We start from the raw sequence: 23,859 nt of genomic DNA, 5'->3' as shown, positions 1-23,859 counted from the left end.
GATTCTGAGGCTGCATCTGGCCTCAGCAGGAAAGAGCACTATAATCAATTAGTGGTGGGTGCCAGGGGCAAGGGAGTGGGAGGTAGCATCCTGTGACCCGCCTTTGCCCTGGGGAGAATCCTATCTACCAGCCATCTCTGGAGCCAATCAAGGATGGAGTTGGAGGGGGATGGGCAGTCAACGAGGAACAGTCCTTTCACAGAGATCTTAAATACTGGGTTACCGAACTTTCAAAAGAGTACCTTTGTTTTGAGATGACAATGAGAAAGTCCTGTTTGTACCAACGTGGACTTGGGGGCTTCTTAAACTGAACCACACCTCTTTATTCCAAATCCTAGAACTCAAGAGAGCCATAGCCGGACCAGCTGATCAGAAGACTGTCTGCACCAGGGTATGTGAACTCGATTTCTGACCTCCCAAGATCTCTGTTGACAAGACAGGATTTCTCGAATGAATTTGTCACCATTTATTATGGGTGTAGAACTGAGGACAATTACCAGTTGATCAGGGCTTTCGACATCTTGCTCAGTTCCTCATTTCTTCCCTATTTTTATGAAACAGACCCGGCATCTGGGGCTGAGACAGTTTTCAGGAAGTTGCTCCCTGCCCCCCGCCATGTCCTGTCGCCCTTGTCAGGCCATAGGGTGTTATTACACCATGGATTTTACATCTACAGTTATTTTACTTTATTATTTTTTTTTAAGTGTTTCTATCTCCCAAGATATTTTAGAATATCTGATATTTTTCACCAAGGCAAATTCTACAGGCAAATACTGGCTTACTGACAAAGAATTAAAAGGTCTGATGGTGCTAGACAAGGGGTTTAAAGAATGGAATTGCGGAATCAGAGGGCTATAATGAAATGATAACGTGGCCCTCTTTGGATGAATTGCTGTACTGGAAAAATTATGAACTTTGATATCTGACAGCTTTAGGTAGAACTTTGACTTTCTGTTTTAAAATGTATGAATTTGAGAAAGTTACTGTTTCTTCATCTGTAAAATGTAGGTACCTTAATACCTCCCTCACAGTGCAGAGGGTATAAGTGACATGAGCCATTAGGAATATCTAAGCAAGAAATGTGAGTTTCTCTTCCTTCTATTATCTAGTTTCATTGCACATGACGGGATGTTAGCAACCTTAATCTGAAAGGAGTCCAGAGGAACATCCCATTAATGTTTCAGTGTTCAAACTCCCAACTAGGAAATTCTTCCTTACGCTAACTTGTTATCTAATCCAAATATTTCCTGTTTTAATTTATTCTGTAAAATGTGAAAAAAACTGATTCTTATGCTGATCAGGCTGCCTCCCCAAGGCTTAGATGTCGGGGCTGAAAACATAAAGCTCATGCAGAGTGAAGCCTAGTTGGTGCACTTTCTTTTGGTAGCAAGATAAACTACGTTTGTTGGCAGGGCTGGCGGAGGGAGGTGAAGAGCTTCTCATCATTCTCGTCTTGATTCTGAACCCAGCCGCAACTCGCTTGATCTGGTCAATAGGAGAGAAAAGTTGCCTGTGATGCCCAGTTAAGGAAATCCTCCATGAAAAGACATGCCATGCAGACTTCAGCGCGTGGCAGAGGTTATTATAGAGTCATCGTCACAAAGTTTGTAATAGTTAAGGATTTGGGAGCTGGCAGGTGGGGTAATTGGAGCAGGTTATAATGTACCGAGAATCGTTTTGCTTTTGGTGGCAGCAAAGATGCTAGTGAGACCAAACCAGTCACAACTAACTCCAGAGGGTCCATTGTTTGCAGGAAATAAGTTCCCACAAGAAAGCCTCAGTGCCAGTAGGGTGACAATCATGAGCATTTCTATGTCTACTTCATTCCATGAAGACCCAGAGACTCCAGCCTGTGGTCAAGATACTTGCTCATAGCTGGTTCATGGTCCTGACATTAAAGGGAAGAAAATATCTGAAAATCAAGAGGGGTATCCCCTAGATTAGATAATGAGGGCCTCCTTTGGGGACCAAAACCAAACAGTAAACAAAACAAAACAAGAACAAAAGCACGAAACCCAGAAAATAGAGAAAAAGAAAAATCAGCGTGGCCGTATCAAGGCTATATGAAACTCTGGAGCTTCCTGGAAAGGAAATGATGTGGAATATTACCAGCGAATTACTGGGTGGAATCTTTTGCCAGAGTTGGGGAGGGGACAGAACCAAGGAGGAATCAACCTCCTCTTTGTGAAGCGATCATTTCAAAGGTTAATTAGGCCCCCTTGGCTCTGATCCTTGGCTGTGGACAAGCTGTGCGGTGTTCACAGTCCTTTCCCTGCTGCTGCCAAGTGTGCCCTGTACTGTGTCCTTAGGTGTCACCTGATGACATCCTGAACCTGAGACACCTGAGTTCACACCCGCTCAGACACGACTACAGCCAAACCGGCTCAATCTAGATTGAATTTTCACTTGTCCCTTCAGAGCCTCAGTCCCCTGGATCAGATATTGGCAATCTCTGTGCCTCTCCCAGTTGTCTCCAGGAGGCTATGTGCGGAAGGGCTTTCATAGAATGGTGGGTCTATCAGTGCCTCAGCTAAGCTAAGTAGGCGTCTCTGCTGGGTCCCTGTGAGCGCCCTCCTCCCCAGACATGTGCACCTCAGTGACACACCACCAAGGGACAAGATCAAATGGCCTCTCTCAATGTTTAGGGTATAAGGGCATAGCGGTGTTCAGGGCACAAGAATGGATAGGAAAATTTTCTTTTCATAAATCTCTCATGACTATAGAGGAATCAAATGGGTTTCGGAGTCAGGAAACTTGGGTTCTAATTCGGACTCTGCTTCTCACCTTCTTGAGAGCCTCATTTTCTTTAAGCACAAAAAGAACAGATTGTTCTGGACGACCTGCAGGGTCTGTTGCAGCCTTAACTATATTTAATAATCTGTGAAAATGACTTGCAGTCATGAAGGAGGCTTTAGACGTTGCATTTACTCTTTCCTGTCCTTTGCCTTTTTTGAGTTCCCTGCTGTCTCCCTCCGCGGAATCCTCATGCACTTGACACCGCCCTCAGGACGTTTATCACGTTCTACCTTACAGCAATTTGAATTCTTGCTGTCTAGTTTCCTATAGATTATAAACTTGGCGGTATCAGAGATGGCATTTTTTTTCACCTTGATTTTTCATCAAAGTACTAAGCAAAGTGCCTGGCACGTAAATTCTTGGTGGGTTCTCAGTGTCCAGCGTAGGGGTCACGAAAAGCCAACACTGTCCCCATCAAGGCAAGTGCCTGGTGCCTGGGAATGATTCCCAGCTCTCTGTTAAGGTCACATGTCTCAGTCAGTATTGCAGCCTTGGGTGGTCTGATGAGTAATAGATGAAATCTTTCATTTCAGGTTGTGCGGGGTCAACTTGTATGTTTTGTGTTCTTCAGCTTTTCCTTGGATTATGGTCCTGGGATTTTTTTTTTTTTAATCAACATTTTCCTCGTATTTTTTTGCCCAGCACTATGGTACTAAAGTACCATACACTGACTGCTATAAACTCAGCAGGTTTGAAATTAGGGGGATTTGGTAGGAAAGATTTGAGGTTTAACTGAACAATGACTATTAAGGTGTCAAGTGTTTTCCTGGGAAGCCATCACTTGATTAATGGATACAGAGACACATTTTCTCTTCTATTGTTTCCTACTCTGCTTTAAAGTCAAGAGACCAAAGCAATTTATAGTAGGTACAGTCCTCTCCTTTTGTTCTAAGTTTATCAGTGAATTTGTTGCCTACTTTGAACCCCTGTATGGCTAAAGAGACCTTAAGTGGAAGGAGCTCTGGAATGCTAATATTCACATTCTCATTCTCCCAACTGTCTGAAGTCCTGCTGTTTAAATTTGTCCCCATGGCATCACTTTGACTATGGATGACATCAGTGGGGAGGAAGACCTCAGGGTTCAATGCTGCTCAGCTTTGAGAAGGATACTAAAGAAATGCAAGCTGTGGCTGGAGTAGACACTTGTCGTGATTTTTGACTGCCCAATACCTGGACACTGCGTCTATGTTTGGGGGAATTTTCATCCTATGAGGTAAAGTCTCTATTATCAAAGGTGGTGAAAATGCCAAATATTTGCTTTCCTAGCCTTCCTTGCAGCAGAGCATGGGCAAGTGACATGGTGCTTTGGACTGAATGTGTCTCCCGCAAAAACGTATGTTGAAGCCCTAACTCCCAATGTGATGGTATTTGGAGGTGGGGTCTTTGGGAGGTAATTAGGTTTATTTTATTTTTTATTTTTTATTTTTTTTAAACATCTTTATTGAAGTATAATTGCTTCACAATGGTGTGTTAGTTTCTGCTTTATAACAAAGTGAATCAGCTACACATATACACACGTTCCCATATCTCCTCCCTCCTGCATCTCCCTCCCTCCCACCCTCCCCATCCCACCCCCCTAGGCGGTCACAAAGCACCGAGCTGATCTCCCTGTGCTATGTGGCTGCTTCCCACTAGCTATCTATTTTACATTTGGTAGTGTGTATATGTCCATGCCACTCTCTCACCCTGTCACATCTCACCCCTCCCCCTCCCCATATCCTCAAGTCCATTCTTTAGTAGGTCTGTGTCTTTATTCCCATCTTGCCACGAAGTTCTTCATGACCCTTTTTTTTTTTCCTTAGATTCCATATATATGTGTTAGCATACTGTATTTGTTTTTCTCTTTCTGACTTACTTCACTCTGTATGACAGACTCTAACTCCATCCACCTCATTACAAATACCTCCATTTCATTTCTTTTTATGGCTGAGTAATATTCCATTGTATATATGTGCCACATCTTCTTTATCCATTCATCCGATGATGGACACTTAGGTTGCTTCCATGTCCTGGCTATTGTAAATAGAGCTGCAATGAACATTGTGGTACATGACTCTTTTTGAATTATGGTTTTCTCAGGGTATATGCCCAGTAGTTGGATTGCTGGGTCATTTGGTAGTTCTATTTTTAGTTTTTTAAGGAACCTCCATACTGTTCTCCATAGTGGCTGTATCAATTTACATTCCCACCAACAGTGCAAGAGTGTTCCCTTTTCTCCACACCCTCTCCAGCATTTATTGTTTGTAGATTTTTTGATGATCGCCATTCTGACCAGTGTGAGATGATACCTCATTGTAGTTTTGATTTGCATTTCTCTAATGATTAATGATGTTGAGCATTCTTTCATGTGTCTGTTGGCCATCTGTATATCTTCTTTGGAGAAATGTCTATTTAGGTCTTCTGCCCATTTTTGGATTGTGTTGTTTGTTTTTTTGTTATTGAGCTGCGTGAGCTGCTTGTAAATCTTGGAGATTAGTCCTTTGTCAGTTGCTTCATTTGCAAATATTTTCTCCCATTCTGAGGGTTGTCTTTTCATCTTGTTTATGGTTCCCTTTGCTGTGAAAAAGCTTTTAAGTTTCATTAGGTCCCATTTGTTTATTTGTGTTTTTATTTCCATTTCTCTAGGAGCTGGGTCAAAAAGGATCTTGCTGTGATTTATGTCATAGAGTGTTCTGCCTATGTTTTCCTCTAAGAGTTTGATAGTGTCTGGCTTTACACTTAGGTCTTTAATCCATTTTGAGTTTATTTTTGTGTATGGTGTCAGGGAGTGTTCTAATTTCATACTTTTACATGTACCTGTCCAATTTTCCCAGCACCACTTATTGAAGCGGCTGTCTTTTCTCCATTTTATATTCTTGCCTCCTTTATCAAAGATAAGGTGACCATATGTGTGTGGGTTTATCTCTGGGCTTTCTATCCTGTTCCATTGATCTATATTTCTGTTTTTGTGCCAGTACCAAACTGTCTTGATTACTGTAGCTTTGTAATATAGTCTGAAGTCAGGGAGCCTGATTCCTCCAGCTCCATTTTTCGTTCTCAAGATTGCTTTGGCTATTCAGGGTCTTTTGTGTCTCCATACAAATTGTGAATTTTTTTGTTCTAGTTCTGTGAAAAATGCCAGTGGTAGTTTGATAGGGATTGCATTGAATCTGTAGATTGCTTTGGGTAGTAGAGTCATTTTCACAATGTTGATTCTTCCAATCCAAGAACATGGTATATCTCTCCATCTATTTGTATCATCTTTAATTTCTTTCATCAGTGTCCTATAATTTTCTGCATACAGGTCTTTTGTCTCCTTAGGTAGGTTTATTCCTAGATATTTTATTCTTTTTGTTGCAATGGTAAACGGGAGTGTTTTCTTAATTTCACTTTCAGATTTTTCATCATTAGTATATAGGAATGCAAGAGATTTCTGTGCATTAATTTTGTATCCTGCTACTTTACCAAATTCATTGATTAGCTCTAGTAGTTTTCTGGTGGCAGTTTTAGGATTCTCTATGTATAGTATCATGTCATCTGCAAACAGTGACAGCTTTACTTCTTCTTTTCCGATTTGGATTCCTTTTATTTCTTTGTCTTCTCTGATTGCTGTGGCTAACACTTCCAAAACTATGTTGAATAATAGTGGTGAGAGTGGGCAACCTTGTCTTGTTCCTGATCTTAGTGGAAATGGTTTCAGTTTTTCACCATTGAGGACAATGTTGGCTGTGGGTTTGTCATATATGGCCTTTATTATGTTGAGGAAAGTTCCCTCTATGCCTACTTTCTGCAGGGCTTTTATCATAAATGGGTGTTGAATTTTGTCGAAAGCTTTCTCTGCATCTATTGAGATGATCATATGGTTTTTCTCCTTCAATTTGTTAATATGATGTATCACGTTGATTGATTTGCGTATATTGAAGAATCCTTGCATTCCTGGAATAAACCCCACTTGATCATGGTGTATAATCCTTTTAATGTGCTGTTGGATTCTGTTTGCTAGTATTTTGTTGAGGATTTTTGCATCTATGTTCATCAGTGATATTGGCCTGTAGTTTTCTTTCTTTGTGACATCTTTGTCTGGTTTTGGTATCAGGGTGATGGTGGCCTCGTAGAATGAGTTGGGGAGTGTTCCTCCCTCTGCAATATTTTGGAAGAGTTTGAGAAGGATAGGTGTTAGCTCTTCTCTAAATGTTTGATAGAATTCGCCTGTGAAGCCATCTGGTCCTGGGCTTTTGTTTGTTGGAAGATTTTTAATCACAGTTTCAATTTCAGTGCTTGTGATTGGTCTGTTCATATTTTCTATTTCTTCCTGGTTCAGTCTCGGCAGGTTGTGCATTTCTAAGAATCTGTCCATTTCTTCCAGGTTGTCCATTTTATTGGCATAGAGTTGCTTGTAGTAATCTCTCATGATCCTTTGTATTTCTGCAGTGTCAGTGGTTACTTCTCCTTTTTCATTTCTAATTCTATTGATTTGAGTCTTCTCCCTTTTTCTCTTGATGAGTCTGGCTAATGGTTTATCAATTTTGTTTATCTTCTCGAAGAACCAGCTTTTAGTTTCATTGATTTTTGCTATTGTTTCCTTCATTTCTTTTTCATTTATTTCTGATCTGATCTTTGTGATTTCTTTCCTTCTGCTAGCTTTGGGGTTTTTTTGCTCTTCTTTCTCTAATTGCTTTAGGTGCAAGGTTAGGTTGTTTATTCGAGATGTTTCCTGTTTCTTGAGGTAGGCTTGTATTGCTATAAACTTCCCTCTTAGCACTGCTTTTGCTGCATCCCATAGGTTTTGGGTCGTCGTGTCTCCATTGTCATTTGTTTCTAGGTATTTTTTGATTTCCCCTTTGATTTCTTCAGTGATCACTTCGTTATTAAGTAGTGTATTGTGTAGCCTCCATGTGTTTGTATTTTTTACAGATCTTTTCCTGTAATTGATATCTAGTCTCATAGCGTTGTGGTCGGAAAAGATACTTGATACGATTTCAATTTTCTTAAATTTACCAAGGCTTGATTTGTGACCCAAGATATGATCTATCCTGGAGAATGTTCCATGAGCACTTGAGAAAAATGTGTATTCTGTTGTTTTGGGGTGGAATGTCCTATAAATATCAATTAAGTCCATCTTGTTTAATGTATCATTTAAAGCTTGTGTTTCCTTATTTATTTTCATTTTGGATGATCTGTCCATTGGTGAAAGTGGGGTGTTAAAGTCCCCTACTATGATTGTGTTACTGTCTATTTCCCCTTTTATGGCTGTTAGTATTTGCCTTATGTATTGAGGTGCTCCTATGTTGGGTGCAGAAATATTTACAATTGTTATACTTTCCTCTTGGATCGATCCCTTGATCATTATATAGTGTCCTTCTTTGTCTCTTGTAATAGTCTTTATTTTAAAGTCTATTTTGTCTGATATGAGAATTGCTACTCCAGCTTTCTTTTGATTTCCATTTGCATGGAATATCTTTTTCCATCCCCTCACTTTCAGTCTGTATGTGTCTCTAGGTCTAAAGTGGGTCTCTTGTAGACAGCATATATATGGATCTTGCTTTTGTATCCATTCAGCCAGTCTGTGTCTTTTGGTGGGAGCATTTAATCCATTTACATTTAAGGTAATTATCGTTATGTATGTTCCTATTCCCATTTTCTTAGATATTTTGTGTCTATTATTGTAGGTGTTTTCCTTCTCTTGTGTTTCTTGCCTAGAGAAGTTCCTTTAGCATTTGTTGTAAAGCTGGTTTGGTGGTGCTGAACTCTCTCAGCTTTTGCTTGTCTGTAAAGTTTTTAATTTCTCCATCAAATCTGAATGAGATCCTTGCTGGGTAGAGTAACCTTGGTTGTAGATTTTTCTCCTTCATGACTTTAAGTATATCCTGCCACTCCCTTCTGGCTTGCAGAGTTTCTGCTGAAAGATCAGCTGTTAACCTTATGGGGATTCCCTTGTGTGTTATTTGTTGTTTTTCCCTTGCTGCTTTTAATATGTTTTCTTTATATTTAATTTTTGATAGTTTGATTAATATGTGTCTTGGTGTGTTTCTCCTTGGATTTATCCTGTATGGGACTCTCTGTGCTTCCAGGACTTGATTAACTATTTCCTTTCCCATATTAGGGAAGTTTTCAACTATAATCTCTTCAAATATTTTCTCAGTCCCTTTCTTTTTCTCTTCTTCTTCTGGGACCCCTATAATTCGAATGTTGGTGCGTTTAATGTTGTCCCAGAGGTCTCTGAGACTGTCCTCAGTTCTTTTCATTCTTTTTTCTTTATCCTGCTCTGCAGTAGTTATTTCCACTATTTTATCTTCCAGGTCACTTATCCGTTCTTCTGCCTCAGTTATTCTGCTATTGATCCCATCTAGAGTATTTTTAATTTCATTTATTGTGTTTTTCATCGTTGCTTGGTTCCTGTTTAGTTCTTCTACATCCTTGTTAAATGTTTCTTGCATTTTGTCTATTCTATTTCCAAGATTTTGGATCATCTTTACTATCAGTATTCTGAATTCTTTTTCAGGTAGACTGCCTATTTCCTCTTCATTTGTTAGGTCTGGTGTGTTTTGACCCTGCTCCTTCACCTGCTGTGTGGTTTTTTGTCTTCTCATTTTGCTTATCTTACTGTGTTTGGGGTCTCTTTTTCACAGGCTGCAGGTTCGTAGTTCCCGTTGTTTTTGGTATCTGTCCCCAGTGGCTAAGTTTGGTTCAGTGGGTTGTGTAGGCTTCCTGGTGGAGGGGACTAGTGCCTGTGTTCTGGTGGATGAGGCTGGATCTTGTCTTTCTGGTGGGCACATCCACGTCTGGTGGTGTGTTTTGGGGTGTCTGTGGCCTTATTATGATTTTAGGCAGCCTCTCTGCTAATGGATGGCCCCAACTGTCTTGCTAGTTGTTTGGCATAGGGTGTCCAGCACTGTAGCTTGCTGGTCATTGAGTGAAGCTGGGTCTTGATGTTGAGATGGAGATCTCTGAGAGATTTTCGCCGTTTGGTATTATGTGGAGCTGGGAGGTCTCTTGTGGACCAGTGTCCTGAAGTTGGCTCTCCCACCTCAGAGGCACAGCCCTGATGCCTGGCTGGAGCACCAAGAGCCTTTCATCCACACGGCTCAGAATAAAAGGGAGAAAAAAAAATAGAAAGAAAGAAAGAAAGAGGATAAAGTGAAATAAAATAAAGCTATTATAATGAAAAATAAGAAAAAAATTATTAAGAATAAATGTATTCAGAAAAAAATTAAAAAAAATTTTTTTAATTTTTAAAAATAAATTTATTAATTTTTTATAGTAAAAAATAAGAAAAAAAATTAAGAAAAAATTTATTAAGAAAAAAATTTTTAATTTTTTAAAATAAAAAATATGAAAAAACTTATTAAAAAAATTTTTTTAATTTCTAAAAATAGAAAATAAGGAAAAAATTATTAAGAAAACATTTATTAGGAAAAAAAATTTTTTTAAGTTAAAAAAACAAAACAAACAAACAAAAAAACACAGACGGACCTAACCCTAGGACTAATGGTGAAAGCAAAGCTATACAGACAAAATCTCACCCAGAAGCATACACCTATACACTCACAAAAAAAGGAAAAGGGGAAAAATTAATATATCCTGCTCCCAAAGTCCACCTCCTGAATTTGGGATGATTCGTTGTCTATTCAGGTATTCAACACATGCAGGCACATCAAGTTGTTTGTGGAGCTTTAATCCGCTGCTTCTGAGGCTGCTGGGAGAGATTTCCCTTTCTCTTCTTTGTTCGTACAGCTCCCGGGGTTCAGCTTTGGATCTGGACCCGCCTCTGCATGTAGGTCGCCTGAGGGCGTCTGTTCCCCGCCCAGACAGGACGGGGTTAAAGGAGCAGCTGCTTCGGGGGCTCTGGCTCACTCAGGCCGCGGGGAGGGAGGGGTACGGAGGAGGCGGGGCGAGCCTGCGGCGGCAGAGGCCGGCGGGACGTTGCAGCAGCCTGAGGCGTGCCGTGCGTTCTCCCGGAGAAGTTGTCCCTGGATCACGGGACCCTGGCAGTGGCGGGCTGCACAGGCTCCCGGGAGGGGCGGTGTGGAGAGTGACCTGTGCTCGCACACAGGCTTCTTGGTGGCGGCAGCAGCAGCCCCAGCGTCTCCTGCCCGTCTCTGGGGTCCGCGCTGGTAGCCACGGCTCGCGCCCTTTTCTGGAGTTCGTTTAGGCGGTGCTCTGAATCCCCTCTCCTTGCCACCCGCGAAACAAAGCGGCAAGAAAAAGTCTCTTGCCTCTTCGGCAACTGCAGACTTTTTCCCGGACTCCCTCCCGGCTAGCACCGAAGCCCGAGCCTCAGCTCCCAGCCCCGCCCGCCCCGGCGGGTGAGCAGACAAGCCTCTCGGGCTGGTGAGTGCTGCTCGGCGCCGAGCCTCTGTGCGGGAATCTCTCCGCTTTGCCCTCCGCACCCCTGTGGCTGCGCTCTCCTCCGTGGCTCCGAAGCTTCCCCCCTCTGCCACCCGCAGTCTCTGCCCACGAAGGGGCTTCCTAGTGTGTGGAAACCTTTCCTGCTTCACAGCTCCCTCCCACTGGTGCAGGTCCCATCCCTATTGTTTTGTCTCTGTTATTTCTTTTTTCTTTTGCCCTACCCAAGTACGTGGGGATTTTCTTGCCTTTTGGGAGGTCTGACATCTTCTGCCAGCGTTCAGTGGGTGTTCTGTAGGAGCAGTTCCACGTGTAGATGTATTTCTACTGTATCTGTGGGAAGGAAGGTGATCTCCGCGTCTTACTCTTCCGCCATCTTGCCCCTCTCGGTAATTAGGTTTAGATGAGGTCCTGAGGGTGAGGTTCTCATGATGGGATCTTATAAGCGCCCTTATAAGAAGAGACCAGAGAGCTTGTTCTCTCTCCCTCTCTACCTTGTGAAGTCACGGCAAGAAGACAGCTGTTTGTAAGCCAGGAAGAAAGCGCTCAACAGAGACCAGATCTGCCAGCACTTTGGTTTTGGATTCCCCAACTTCCAAATGGTAAGAAATAAATGTTGATGTTTAAGCTACCCTGTCCATGGTATTTTCTTATAGCAGCCTAAGCAGACATAGATACCTACCAGCTGGGTGCACTCACCCCTTTCTGAGAAACTGATGAAACAAAGAAACTCAAGAATACTCCCATTTTATCCTAAGGGGGATGGTGGTCACAGCAGCAGGTATGCAGGGGTCTCTGCAGTGGTTCTGGCAACAGTTCTATTTGCAGTGTTCAGTGTCCAGCTGTGGGGCTGTTGGAGGTGTAAGTTGGGAGGTCTAGGTTCAGTGATGCTGCCAGTTTGTCTTCACAGGACCAACCAGTTCTGTGGTGTGAACAGGGCCTTGATCTTGCCTGCAGAGCCACTGAGCCTAGTTTTCCAGCCCTCCTGGAGATTCTGTGAGCCACATAATACATTCGAATAAATTATTTTTCTGCTTTCATTAGCCAGAGTTGGTTTCTATGCTTGCATCTGAAAACCACCATGGATTCATTGGCCCATGCCCTCAGGAATTTATAGTCTTTGTTGGGTCCGAGGTGACTAACACAGGTGAAACATCTGGAATATATAAGATAATGCCTCAGATTATGTCCACTACCTTGTGCTTTATACTTAAAATACTATAGGAATAGAGAATAGGAAGAGAAAGTCTAATGTAATGATTTAGGCTTCAGATTAGATTTGGAAAGTCCCAATTCAGATGACTTTAAGGGCCGTGCCTGTAAAGTAAACGAATGCCGCAGGTGGGAGTTTGGAGAAAATTATATGAGATGATGTTTATAAAGCACAGTGTATTGTTTATAGTAAATGTACAAAAGTGGTATCATAGTAATAACAACAAGGAAGACTACAGCAATAAAAATAGCTAGTGCTTTCTGTGAGCCAGACTATATTCTGGTGCTTTATTCTTAGGGTGACTATATGGCCAGTTGGCCCAGAAGAGCGCTGGGGTATCCTGTTCATTTAGCCTTGATCTTCAATTTTTCTTTTTTTAGCAGAATTTTATTAATAGTTGCATTAAAATAAGTCGGAGTAAGTTTCTCTTATTGCTTTGCCCACCCTACGATAGAATCAACCATGATAACCCATTTCTGTTTTGCAATCCCTTCAAGATACGATGTAAGTAACACTTACTTTTCATGATCTGCATTCAGAATGCTGTTAGAAAGAAGTGCCCCTGGGCAGGAGCAACGTGGGACAGCTAACTCCTTCCAGGCTGGGTGGAGTTAGGAAGAGGAGTCCATTTGCTGTCCCTGCTGGCTGCTTCATGACCAGCCAGATGTGCCGAGGCCTGTGAGACACAGCCTGCAAGACAGCCTTTGGGGACAAATACGGGAAAGAAACTGATTAAAGTATGTGAATAGGTACCAAGAATGATTATTATGCTTATATTGTTTTTTTTCAAGTGTTTGGGAAACCAATATAAAAAGGTTCAAAAAATTTTTTGGCTTTAATGTACACTGAATTGTATTATTTTATTTTTGTGGAAAAAAATGATTTCTGAAATAGGTTTTGAATAGAACTATTTTATAGATCCACCAATAAATTAAAAAATATGTTGGTCAGTAAATAAATATTTCAAAAATAATATATATTTTACTTATTTATAGGGCTCCTTTTCACTTCCAGAAATATATTTTTTTAGACAAATTATAAGGTTACCTTCTTTATTTGTATTTACTATTTAATCTTCACACTAACACTCTGAAGTAGATTAAAAATTTTTTTTCTATTTACAGTTGAGAAAACTGTTACATACAGTAACATGTTGTTTAAAGCACTTAGCTAATCAGTAGCAAGCCAAGATTTCAAACTTGGGAATCTGGCTCCAGAGTTTTTGCTCACAACCATTACTCAAAAGTAGGTTTCACGGAAGATATAGGATTCTAGACCAAAGATCTGCCCCCCTCTCCCAGCTACTTAACTAGAATGTAACCTTGGGCAACTCACTTTCCCTCTCTGAGCCTCTGATTCTTTATGTATAAAATGGAGGTGCTACTGCCTATCTCATAGAGTTGTTGGAAGTATTCAATGAATTAGCACATAAGAAAGGGCTTTTGTAAGCTGAAGATGCGGTACATAATTAAGACCATCATCTGTGGGCTTTTTCCATAAATCTAAGGCGGCATTGCATGGGCTGATGCCCTAAATAGGAAGTTGGTGGGCATAGTGTGGGACAGGCAACAACTTTCAGTTATTCCAATTTCTATCTCCAATTGAATAAATTGGAAGCTCACGCTTCCAACACTGTGTGTAGAGAAACACAGCGTAGTCTTATATATCAAGGATCCTCACACTGGTAACATGAAGCATAAGTGTGTGTGGTTGAATTGTCCCGGATACACATAGAGTCATATAGTGTCAAGGGATCCACAGGACTTAAGATCTGTTCTATTCCTTTGGAAGTGACTGCCAGCAAAGGAGAACCATTTCTGATTTGTGTCACTGATTTCTTAGACTCCTGCTGACTAAAACGTAGGTGGAAAGTGGAAAAAAACCCACGTCATTGTGGCTGGCTGATGGGCTACTTAATGATCCCACGAAGAGAAGATGATTTCCTGTCCTCAGGGCCATTGCTCATGTCTAACCACCATTCTCTGGACAGCTACAGGAGTTCTAATTGCCTCGAGTTTGAACTCCTCTAACCCGTTTCCTTTACAGCCGCTATATAAATTTTTTCTGAAATGAAAATCTGATTATTACAGAGCCCTACTTACAATCCTTCAGTGACCTCCCTTGTCCTTAGGATAAAGTTTAAAACCCTCTGCGTGGTGGGGTAGACATCTACTATTTTTTCCTGCCTCACTCTCATTCCACATAACTTGGGTGGACTTGACTAAATTACACGGAACTAAGAGTGGGTACATGACCCAGGCCTGGCTAATCAGAAATTGTAGAGACTGGTTTAGGGATGGACATAGGATCCAAGCCAAGGAGAGCTGAAGAGAAATTCCTTCATTGATGACAAGATGATGACATCAGCTAAGACCTGTAACCAGCCATGCTGGCAAACTCAATTGCCTTTTGAACTTCCTAGTAACTGGAGTCACTCTATTCCAAATTTTGTTATTTAAGCTTTTTGAATTGTTTTTCTATGACGTAAGAAGATTCTTGACTAACACACTAACATACAAAGTGCTTTATGGTCTGGGCTGTACTCTCTACCTAGAATGACTTTCACTGTCCTACTCTTCTTCTTCATCCTCTTATCTCATTCTATTCACCATTCAAAGTACCACTGGAGAACGATATCTTCTCAGAAGCCTCTTCTGAAATCCCAGTCTGATCTAGTTGCTCCTTCCCAGTGGTTGCTCTCTCAGAACACTTATCACTCCACACTGTAACCACTGGTCTATTTCTGTCTTCCTTTTTCGGTTCAAGACTTCCTAGGGAAAGGGACTATATCTTATTTTACTGTGCATCCCTACTTCTTAGGAGATGCAATAAATGCTTGTTGAATAAATAGATACGGCTCGTACTTGGCTGAAATTTTCTCTAGTCCAGATACCATCTAGAGCAAATGCCCTTTCAAATATCCAGATGCCCTAATACTCTATTATATTAAAATTACTTCCTCCCCAGGACATAGTTTTCTGCCCAGTAAGTCTGGGTGTGGGAGTCCGCATTAGCCTCCAGACAGGTTTAAGCTAGGACGGACTCAGAGTGAGTTGCTGGCAGGAAATCTCAGAGTGGACCTTGACCAGTTGGCTTGGGAGTGGTTGGATTTGATGAGTTCAGGAAGATAATGTTATGATGAACACAGTACTTCTAGAGAGGTATTCACCTCCCACTCATTTTCAATCCACTCCCACTGGCCCCTTCCACCTCCACACAAACAGCTGTTGCTGAGTTCATCAATACATGATTGCCACAAATCCATAGACATATTTTGGTCCTCGTTTGACTTGCATTCTCATCAGCATTTGCAATGCTGACTACTGCTGCCTATCTCAAACAATCTTGTCTTCTGTGAGTCCCAGCTTTACATTTACTTTTCCAGGTGCCTTGTTTCAGACTCTTTTTCAGGTTCATATCCCTTTACACAGACAGTTGGACACTCAAGCCTCAGTCCTGACCTTCCTCTGTTGATATTTTCCATTTTCTACCTACAAGATCTCATCCACATCCAAGGCTTCATTTTTTCCCACCAAGTACGTGTCTTGTGAATTTGTGTCGCTAACCTAACTTTTCACTTAAGCATCAGACTTGTATGTATAATTGTTACTTAATAGCTCTACTTAGATGACACTTCAAACTCAACATGGCTAAAACCAAACTCTAGTTCTTCTGTCTCAAACTTAGTCCTCAATCTGTGTTCCCAGTCTCGATGAGGAGTGCCATAGTACATCCATTTATTCAAGCTAGAAACCCAGGTGTCGTCTTTGATATCTTGTTCTCCCTGATATTCAATCCAGTTGAATTTATAGGAATAGTGTTTGAATCTTCTCATCTACCCATATTTACTTTTTCCCCTACTAAAAGAGTCTCCTAAATAATTTCCCAGCTTACACTCCTTTCCCCCTCCAATCTTTTTTCCACCCTGTAATGATAGTGATCTTTTCAAAACATAAATTTGTTTTGTGTAGGAACTCTGTTTAAAAGCCTTTAATGACATACCATTGCTCTTGGACAACGGTTAACTTAACCTAAAGACCTTACATGGTCTGGCCTCTACCTGTATTTCCTACCTTATCCATACCTGCATCTTTTGGTTTCTCTAGCTTTCTCTTTTTTAGGTCATACTGGCCCTCATTCAACCCTTCCTTTTGCTATGCTTCCTCCCAGTATAGGCATTTTTATGTGCTCCTTTCACTCCCTCCTTGATATTGTTAAGTTCCACTCATTTTTTAGATCTTATTCTAGTGGTCATTTCTTCAGGGGAGCCTTCTCTGACTTTCCATCCTAGGTCTCCTGTGTGCTCTCATAGTGCTAAGGACCCCTCCTTTACAGCACTAACTGCAGTTCTAACTTTACCTTTATTTGTACAATTATTAGATTATAGTCTGTCACTTCTACTAGACTGTTTGCCCCATGAGGGCAGGGCAATCTGACACTGCTTACTTTTTTTGTTGTTGTTCATCAATTAGGTAATGCTACATAATAAACCACTCCAACATTTAATCATTGCATGAAAAAATGCTCAACATCACTAGCCATTTGGGAGATGAAAATCAAGATCACAATGAGATACCACTTTACACACATTAGCATGACTATAATTTAAAAAAATGGAAAATAGGTGTTGGCAAGCAGTAGAAACCCAGGCGTCAACTTCTAGTAGAGAAGTTGGAACCTTTGTACATTGATTGTGGAAATGTAAAATGGTTCAACCACTGTGGAAAACAGTTTGATGTTTTCTCAAAAAGTTAAGCATATAATATATATAACCCTACAATTCCACACCTAGGAATATACACAAAAGAGCTGTACAAGTACATGTACACACATGTTCACAGCATTCACAGCAGTCAAAAGGTGGAAACAGCTCAAATGTCCATCAACAGATAAATGGGTAAACACACTGTGGTATATACATACAATGGAATAATACTCAGCCACAAAGGGGAATGAAGTACTGATGAATACTACTGATTAAGGATGAACTTGAAAACATCAGACTGAGTGAAAGAAGCCAGACACAAAAATGGCACTTATTATATGATTCCATTTATGTGAAATATCTAGAATAGGTAAATCCATAGAGACAGAATGCAGATTGGTGGTTGCCAGGGGCTGCAGGAAGGGGGAAATTGGGGTAGAAATTCCTTAATGGGTACAGAGTTTCCTTTTGGGGTGACAAAAATGTTTTAGAACTAGATAGAGGTGGTGGTTGCACAGCATCGTGAATATTCTAAATACTACTGAATTGTTCACTTTGAAATGGTTACTTTTATGTTATGTGAATTTCACCTCAAAAAATTATTTTAAAAAACAACATTAATCATTTATTATTTCACAAGAATCTGCATGGTCGGCTAGACTCAGTTCTATTAATCTGGATGAGGCTCACTGATTTCAGATGGGCTCATGGGTGTGTCTTCAGTTAGTTGGGGAGTCGATTGGGGATTGGATGATCTCTTGACTTTGGCTTGGATGACTTGGCTGTGCTCCATGTGGTCTCTCATTCTTCATCAGGTTACCCTGGGCTTATTCTCAAGGCAGAGACAGAGGTGAGGGGAGCAAGACCTCTTGAGACCTAAGCTCAGAATTAGCACATTCATTTCCTCTGCATTCAGTTGGTCAAAGCAAATTTCAAGGCCAGCTCAGACTCAAGGGGTGGGGAAATGAACTATCGTTTGATGGAGACTGAAAAGTCAAAGTACAAGGGGTATGGATATAGAGGGAGTGGAGAATCTGGGCTATTTTTTTTTTTTCTTTTAATTAATTTATTTATTTTTAGCTGTGTTGGGTCTTCGTTTCTGTGCGAGGGCTTTCTCCAGTTGTGGCGAGCGGGGGCCACTCTTCATCGCGGTGCGCGGGCCTCTCACTGTCGTGGCCTCTCTTGTTGCGGAGCACAGGCTCCAGACGCGCAGGCTCAGCAGTTGTGGCTCACGGGCCCAGTTGCTCCGCGGCATGTGGGATCTTCCCAGACCAGGGCTCGAACCCGTGTCCCCTGCATTGGCAGGCAGATTCTCAACCACTGCGCCACCAGGGAAGCCCGAATCTGGGCTATTTTGCAACCATAGATTTTATCCTTATGCCTGGCACTTGGTGAGTACTCAGCAAGTATTTGTTCAATTAATGAATAAGTCATTGAATTTAGGCTGGAAGAGGAGCTGGGGTCCCAATTTGACATCTGAGATTATGAGATTTCACAGACTGGAAGGAAAAGGAAAACAGGATTCCTTGAGGTATTTGAGAACTTCTCAGATGGTTCTAACTTCTCTAATTATAAATCAGAAGACAACCACAACCTTGTAAGGAAGATACATCATCCCCTCTGGCTAAGCTTCCTTCTTCCACTCCCTGTTTTGGTCAGGAATTAAAGGACTTTCTGTGTTAGAATTCTGAGCTAACACAAGTTTAGTAGCTATGCCAGCAGTGTGCTGGTAAACTGGTTCTCTTCAAAAAGGGGAAAAAAGCCTGATTTGTGGTGTTTGCTGATTTCCCTTCCACCATGGCCAATTTCAAGCTACCAGCTTAAAGTCACTGAATGTGGAGTTGGGAAAAAATACACACATCTGAGGCTTGAGAGTTGGTGGGAGCCAACTCCAGGATGCCACTGGTGTGCCTCCTTTGTTCAGAGCTCATCTGCACCTTGCCTGCCTTACCTGCCACTCTCCCAGAACCGTCGGAGTCAATGATCTGCTAGAGTTTGTTGCCCCATCATTTAAATTGTTCCTTTCATTCATTCACTCAACAGACAGTTATAGAGAAACTCTTATAAACTATTGTGTTAGGCTCTGGGGTTAAAATGATGAACAATACAATCATGGTGTCCACCTTCCTAGAGCTCCCACTCTCCCTAACTGAAGTAGTACTTCCAGAACCTCTCAAGGGAGTTCTCTATTTCTGACGTTTTGCCCAGTGATACCCTGAGAGTGTGTTAGAGTGGTAGCACCTCAGCCTAGACGAATAAGACCCCCGGTTTCTCTTCTCTCACACACAACTGTCATTTACCACAGTCTTTCTAGACTACTTCTTTCTGGGTTGGAACCAAATATTCAATTATAGCTCAACTGTATAATTCAATTTTGATAGCATTACTTCATCACAATCTGAAAAATGAGGTTATTTTAAAACCATACAGAACCGGAGAAATCAGAATGCATTTAATTGTTACTGTATCACGTAATATTTAACATAATGTAATCAATACATAGCACTGTGTATAAATGAACCATTTAGGTTCTCACACATCTGAAGGAGAAAGAGGGCACCATTCCCAGAAGTGCTTTCTTTCCATTTGTTAAACCATAGTTCACACTTTTGGGGAATCAAATATTCATTTAAAGCCAAATACTAAGGCTTGTGTTCTCTTTTTTATTTCTTTTCTTTACAGATGTACATAGTTTTCTTTTGGTATACTATTAACCATGGACATATGTTTTTCATTTTACTACGTTGCTGACACTCAGGGTTTTATTTTTCTTCCAAGGGAGGGGAGGGCTGGATTGGTGGGGACAATCAATATATAAAATATAACAGCTGTTGCAAAATATATATGTGTTTTAGATGACTGACTGAAGTTCCTAACACAAATTATGCCTGAGTGAACAAAAGAAAAATTCATGATTTATTTATTGTGTCTAGGACCCAAACATAAAGCTTAGCATAATCAGTCATCTATAGCACTCATGGCTTTAATATTAATTGCACTTGGAAAAGCAGCAGAATAGCAACCTTCGGGTGGAACAGAGCAGCTGGGAGGCGTGTTTTCAGAACACAAAGCCACCGGTTACCCTTGGTGTGTGTAGAGAGATGGATCTGAGAAACAACTTATCCCAGGAAAAGAATACACTCCACTCACCAGCCAAGGTCACAAAGCCAGGAGTCCTCCTGGAAAACAGACTACTGCTGGGGCAATTTGGTTTAATAAACTTGTTATTTCCTCATGCAAAATACATGGCCTTGCTGCCAAATCTCATGAGCATGTAAAGAAAAATAACCACTTGCCCAATAACTTTGGGCACCAATGTCATTGTGGGCTGTGAATGATGGGTGGCAGTGAAGTCCTGTGGAGCACCCCACCACCACCACCCTGGGACACAGAGTGGAAAGATCTGTGTTCTGCTAGATTTCATCAAAACTGGTGTGCATCTTCAAACCAACTCAGTGGCCAGCCTCCCCTCTGGGAGGAGACTTAAGGAGACGTGATCGAATGTTTCTACTTGACCTAGAACTGAGGGTTGGAGGTCTTGACATTAACTCTTAATGTCAGAATTAATTCCTCTTTGCTCCACGTTCCTGTAACACATTATTCTACTTTTAGTGGAACACGCTCTCCATCCAGCCTCAACTGAGAGTCCCTGGGGGTGTAGAGGCCATCCTGGTTCATCTTAATATTCCCTCTGTTCTTCATAGGTGCAGAGTGAACATCTGTTCAGTTGAAGTGAGAGGGAATTAAGTTATTTCACAGACTTTACGGTCCCCCAGCTGATCACACATTTTCTCTTTAGTTAATAGGACCTTTGATGGATTCCTACCTTGGCTACCTCTGGTACCCTTGTGCCTCCTGGGTCTTGGTCTCTCTTTCTGTAGGGAATAATCACACCTTCTCTATTTAACAGGCTTTTTTGTAACATCAAATATGAGAACACGTAGAATTCTGAAGATTTGGGAAAGGACTTTGAGCACTTGTATGTAGTCCTAAGTTTCCCGCAAGCTGAAAGCCCCTTACATCATCTCTGCCCGGTAGTAATTTGGCTTCTCCTGAGGGGCTGCTAGTGGTCCCAGTGGCCAAGCTGTTTCAAAGCCATAAAGTTAGGTCTGCAAACAATGTAAGTTTTTTTTTGTTTGTTTCTCAATGATTGAACAGGAGGGTATTTCAAGTCCCCATTCTACCTAGTGACAGAAAAATTAACCTAGTTATTTGCAGGGTCTTAGTCATTTCAGGTTTTAAACTCAGCATTTCAGTCAAATTCATCTCTCTGGTGGCAGGCTTTAACGCCATAATATCAAGACATCTGAGAAGCGTCTTGTTCTGGAGGATGCACTGTGTTGGCATCCGTTGCAATATACAATCCTGCCTGCTTCTTGGGCGGAGCCTCTTTTCACATTGGTACCCACTACAAATCCGAGTCCCCATTTATCTCAGGTCATCAACCTGGACCAGTGGTTCTCAAACTTTTTGGTCTCAGAAGCCATTTATATTCTTAAAAATGATTGAAACCCCAAATAATTTTGTTCTTGTGGGTTATGTCTATCAATATTTATACTGGTAATTAAAACAGAAAATTTGGAAGTATTTATTTCTTCATTCACAAACTAGAAGTTATTCCATATTAACCTAAATGACATACTGTTTATGAAAATAACCACATTTTGCAAAATAAAAAAATAGTGAGAAGAGTAGCTTTTAAAAACATTTCTGCAAATCTCTTTAATATCTGGCTTCATAGAAGAGAGCTGGATTTTCATCTCTTACTGCATTCAATCTATTGTGATATGCTATTTTGGTTGAACCATGTAAAGAAAATCTGGCCTCATTCAGATATATGTAGTTGATAAAGAGAGGAGTATCTAACAGCTTTTTCAGATAACCCTCCATATTCTTTTTAGTACTATACCAAAACTCAACAAGTGGTAGTTTCTCAAAGGTTAGTTGCCATGTGGAATCTGAAACCATAGCAATGAGCTTTTCATATTCTTCCACATTAAAATCCATTGTTCTATTTGCACTCTGAATGGATCTTCTACCTCTGTATGACTTCATAACATCATGCATTGGTCATTTGAAAAACTGATCAACTGAGTTAATCAGATCTTCTAAATGTTGATATATTTTAATATACAACATCAAAAACTCAGATTCAATGATATCATGACTTATTTAATACGAAAACTCAAATTCCTGGAAAGCCGTCAAGCTCACAGTGGTAGATACAAGTTGTCCAAAATTCTAATTTTTTCTTGAATTGTATGGTGGGCAACACATTCTGTTAATTTTTCTTTTTGAAGTACCAGGCTCACTTGGTTCATTTCCAAGAAAATACTCAAGTCTGTTAAATGCTCAAGTCTGAATAATCATAATTTATCTTTCAGTCTTTCAAGGAAATAGAAACAATGTTCCATGAAAAAGGCAGCTAGTTCAGCTGGCAACTCAGTTGCACCTATGCTGTTCCTGACACAACCATTGCACTTTGAAATGCAGCAGAGGGGCTTTATGCATAATTTCCATTTTACTACATGGGATATTAAAAATACTTATACTCAAGGGACTAGATTTGATAAAATTAACAACTTGTGCTGTCTCATCGAGGACATTCTTCAGTGAAATTGGCATTAAAAAATACAAGTGTGCGGTGATGAAGACTACAAAGACAGCTAGTACCATTTGATGCCACTGCCACGGCTCGTGCTAAGGCACCAGGAATTTAACTCACTATAGCTTTTGCATCATTAGTGCTAATGTCAACACAGTTAAAAAGGCAAACAATATCTTAGAATTATTATGAAAATAGTCTTAACCTCACGGATGCCCTGAAAGGGTCTCGGTGACCTCCGGGAATCTGTGGACTACACTTTGATAGCTACTGGCCTAGACACAGAGTTCTCTTCATTCTTACTGAGGCTCCCATAGGTTTTTCAGCCTCCTGAGCTGTGTTCAAATGCTCGGCCTCGGGGGAAGGTGTTGGTTTGTACCCCATGTTTTGACGGGGACACTAGGAATCAGGCTCCTCCTGGTACAGTCTCTGTTCCTTTGTTGCTGTTGTAGGTGCAGGAACGCTGTGTAGATAGGTCATCAGAAGGCAGTCTTACCAACTCTCAGATCCCCAGCTTTGTGTATGAGTGCATTTTTTGGTTGGTTTGTTTGTTTTTTTTTTTAAAATATTTATTTGGTTGCACCAGGTCTTATTTATTTATTTATTTATTTTTATATTTATTTTTTTTGGCTGTGTTGGGTCTTCGTTTCTGTGCGAGGGCTTTCTCCAGTTGCGGCAAGCGGGGGCCACTCATCATCGCGGTGCGCGGGCCTCTTCACTATCGCGGCCTCTCTTGTTGTGGAGCACAGGCTCCAGACGCGCAGGCTCAGTAGTTGTGGCTCACGGGCCTAGTTGCTCCGTGGCATGTGGGATCTTCCCAGACCAGGGCTCGAACCCGTGTCCCCTGCATTAGCAGGCAGATTCTCAACCACTGCGCCACCAGGGAAGCCCTGTTTGTTTTTTTTTTAATCAATTTCAGTACTTGGTGGGCATCCTATACCCTCTCAGGGACACTCATCAATATTCTAATACTGAACCCAAATCTACTTCTTACTATATTCACACATTGGTATCAATCCCATCTTTCAGATTTAAAAAGAACAATCCCATTTTCTTTTCTACATAAAAGTCCTTTATGTAGAAAGACTTTTCTACATAAAAGTCCTTTTCAAAAGGTGTATCAAAACCTCTCTGTCATTTCTATTCTCCAAAAACATGATATGATAGGAATGAGACAGACTTGGGTGTAAGTGTTTGCATTGTGACCTTGGGCAA

General features: G+C 41.0%; 1 long non-coding RNA gene across 2 annotated transcripts in view; it reads left to right on the top strand.

Annotated features, from left to right (window-relative positions):
• Positions 1 to 23,859, top strand: part of LOC132368507 (uncharacterized) — a 155,013-nt gene that overhangs the window by 57,790 nt on the left and 73,364 nt on the right. Inside the window, exon 3 of one of the 2 annotated variants that reach the window (XR_009504114.1) lies at positions 339 to 391. The exons of the other annotated variant lie outside the window; for it this stretch is intronic. This is a non-coding gene — a long non-coding RNA (uncharacterized LOC132368507). The remainder of the gene's footprint in view (positions 1 to 338; positions 392 to 23,859) is intronic. 2 annotated transcript variants of the gene reach the window in all.

This window comes from Balaenoptera ricei, chromosome 7 (genome assembly GCF_028023285.1).
Source record: "Balaenoptera ricei isolate mBalRic1 chromosome 7, mBalRic1.hap2, whole genome shotgun sequence".
NCBI classification, from domain to species: Eukaryota; Metazoa; Chordata; class Mammalia; order Artiodactyla; family Balaenopteridae; genus Balaenoptera; species Balaenoptera ricei.
The sequence above is the reverse complement of the archived record's forward strand: the minus strand, read 5'-3'. Positions and strand labels throughout refer to the sequence as shown.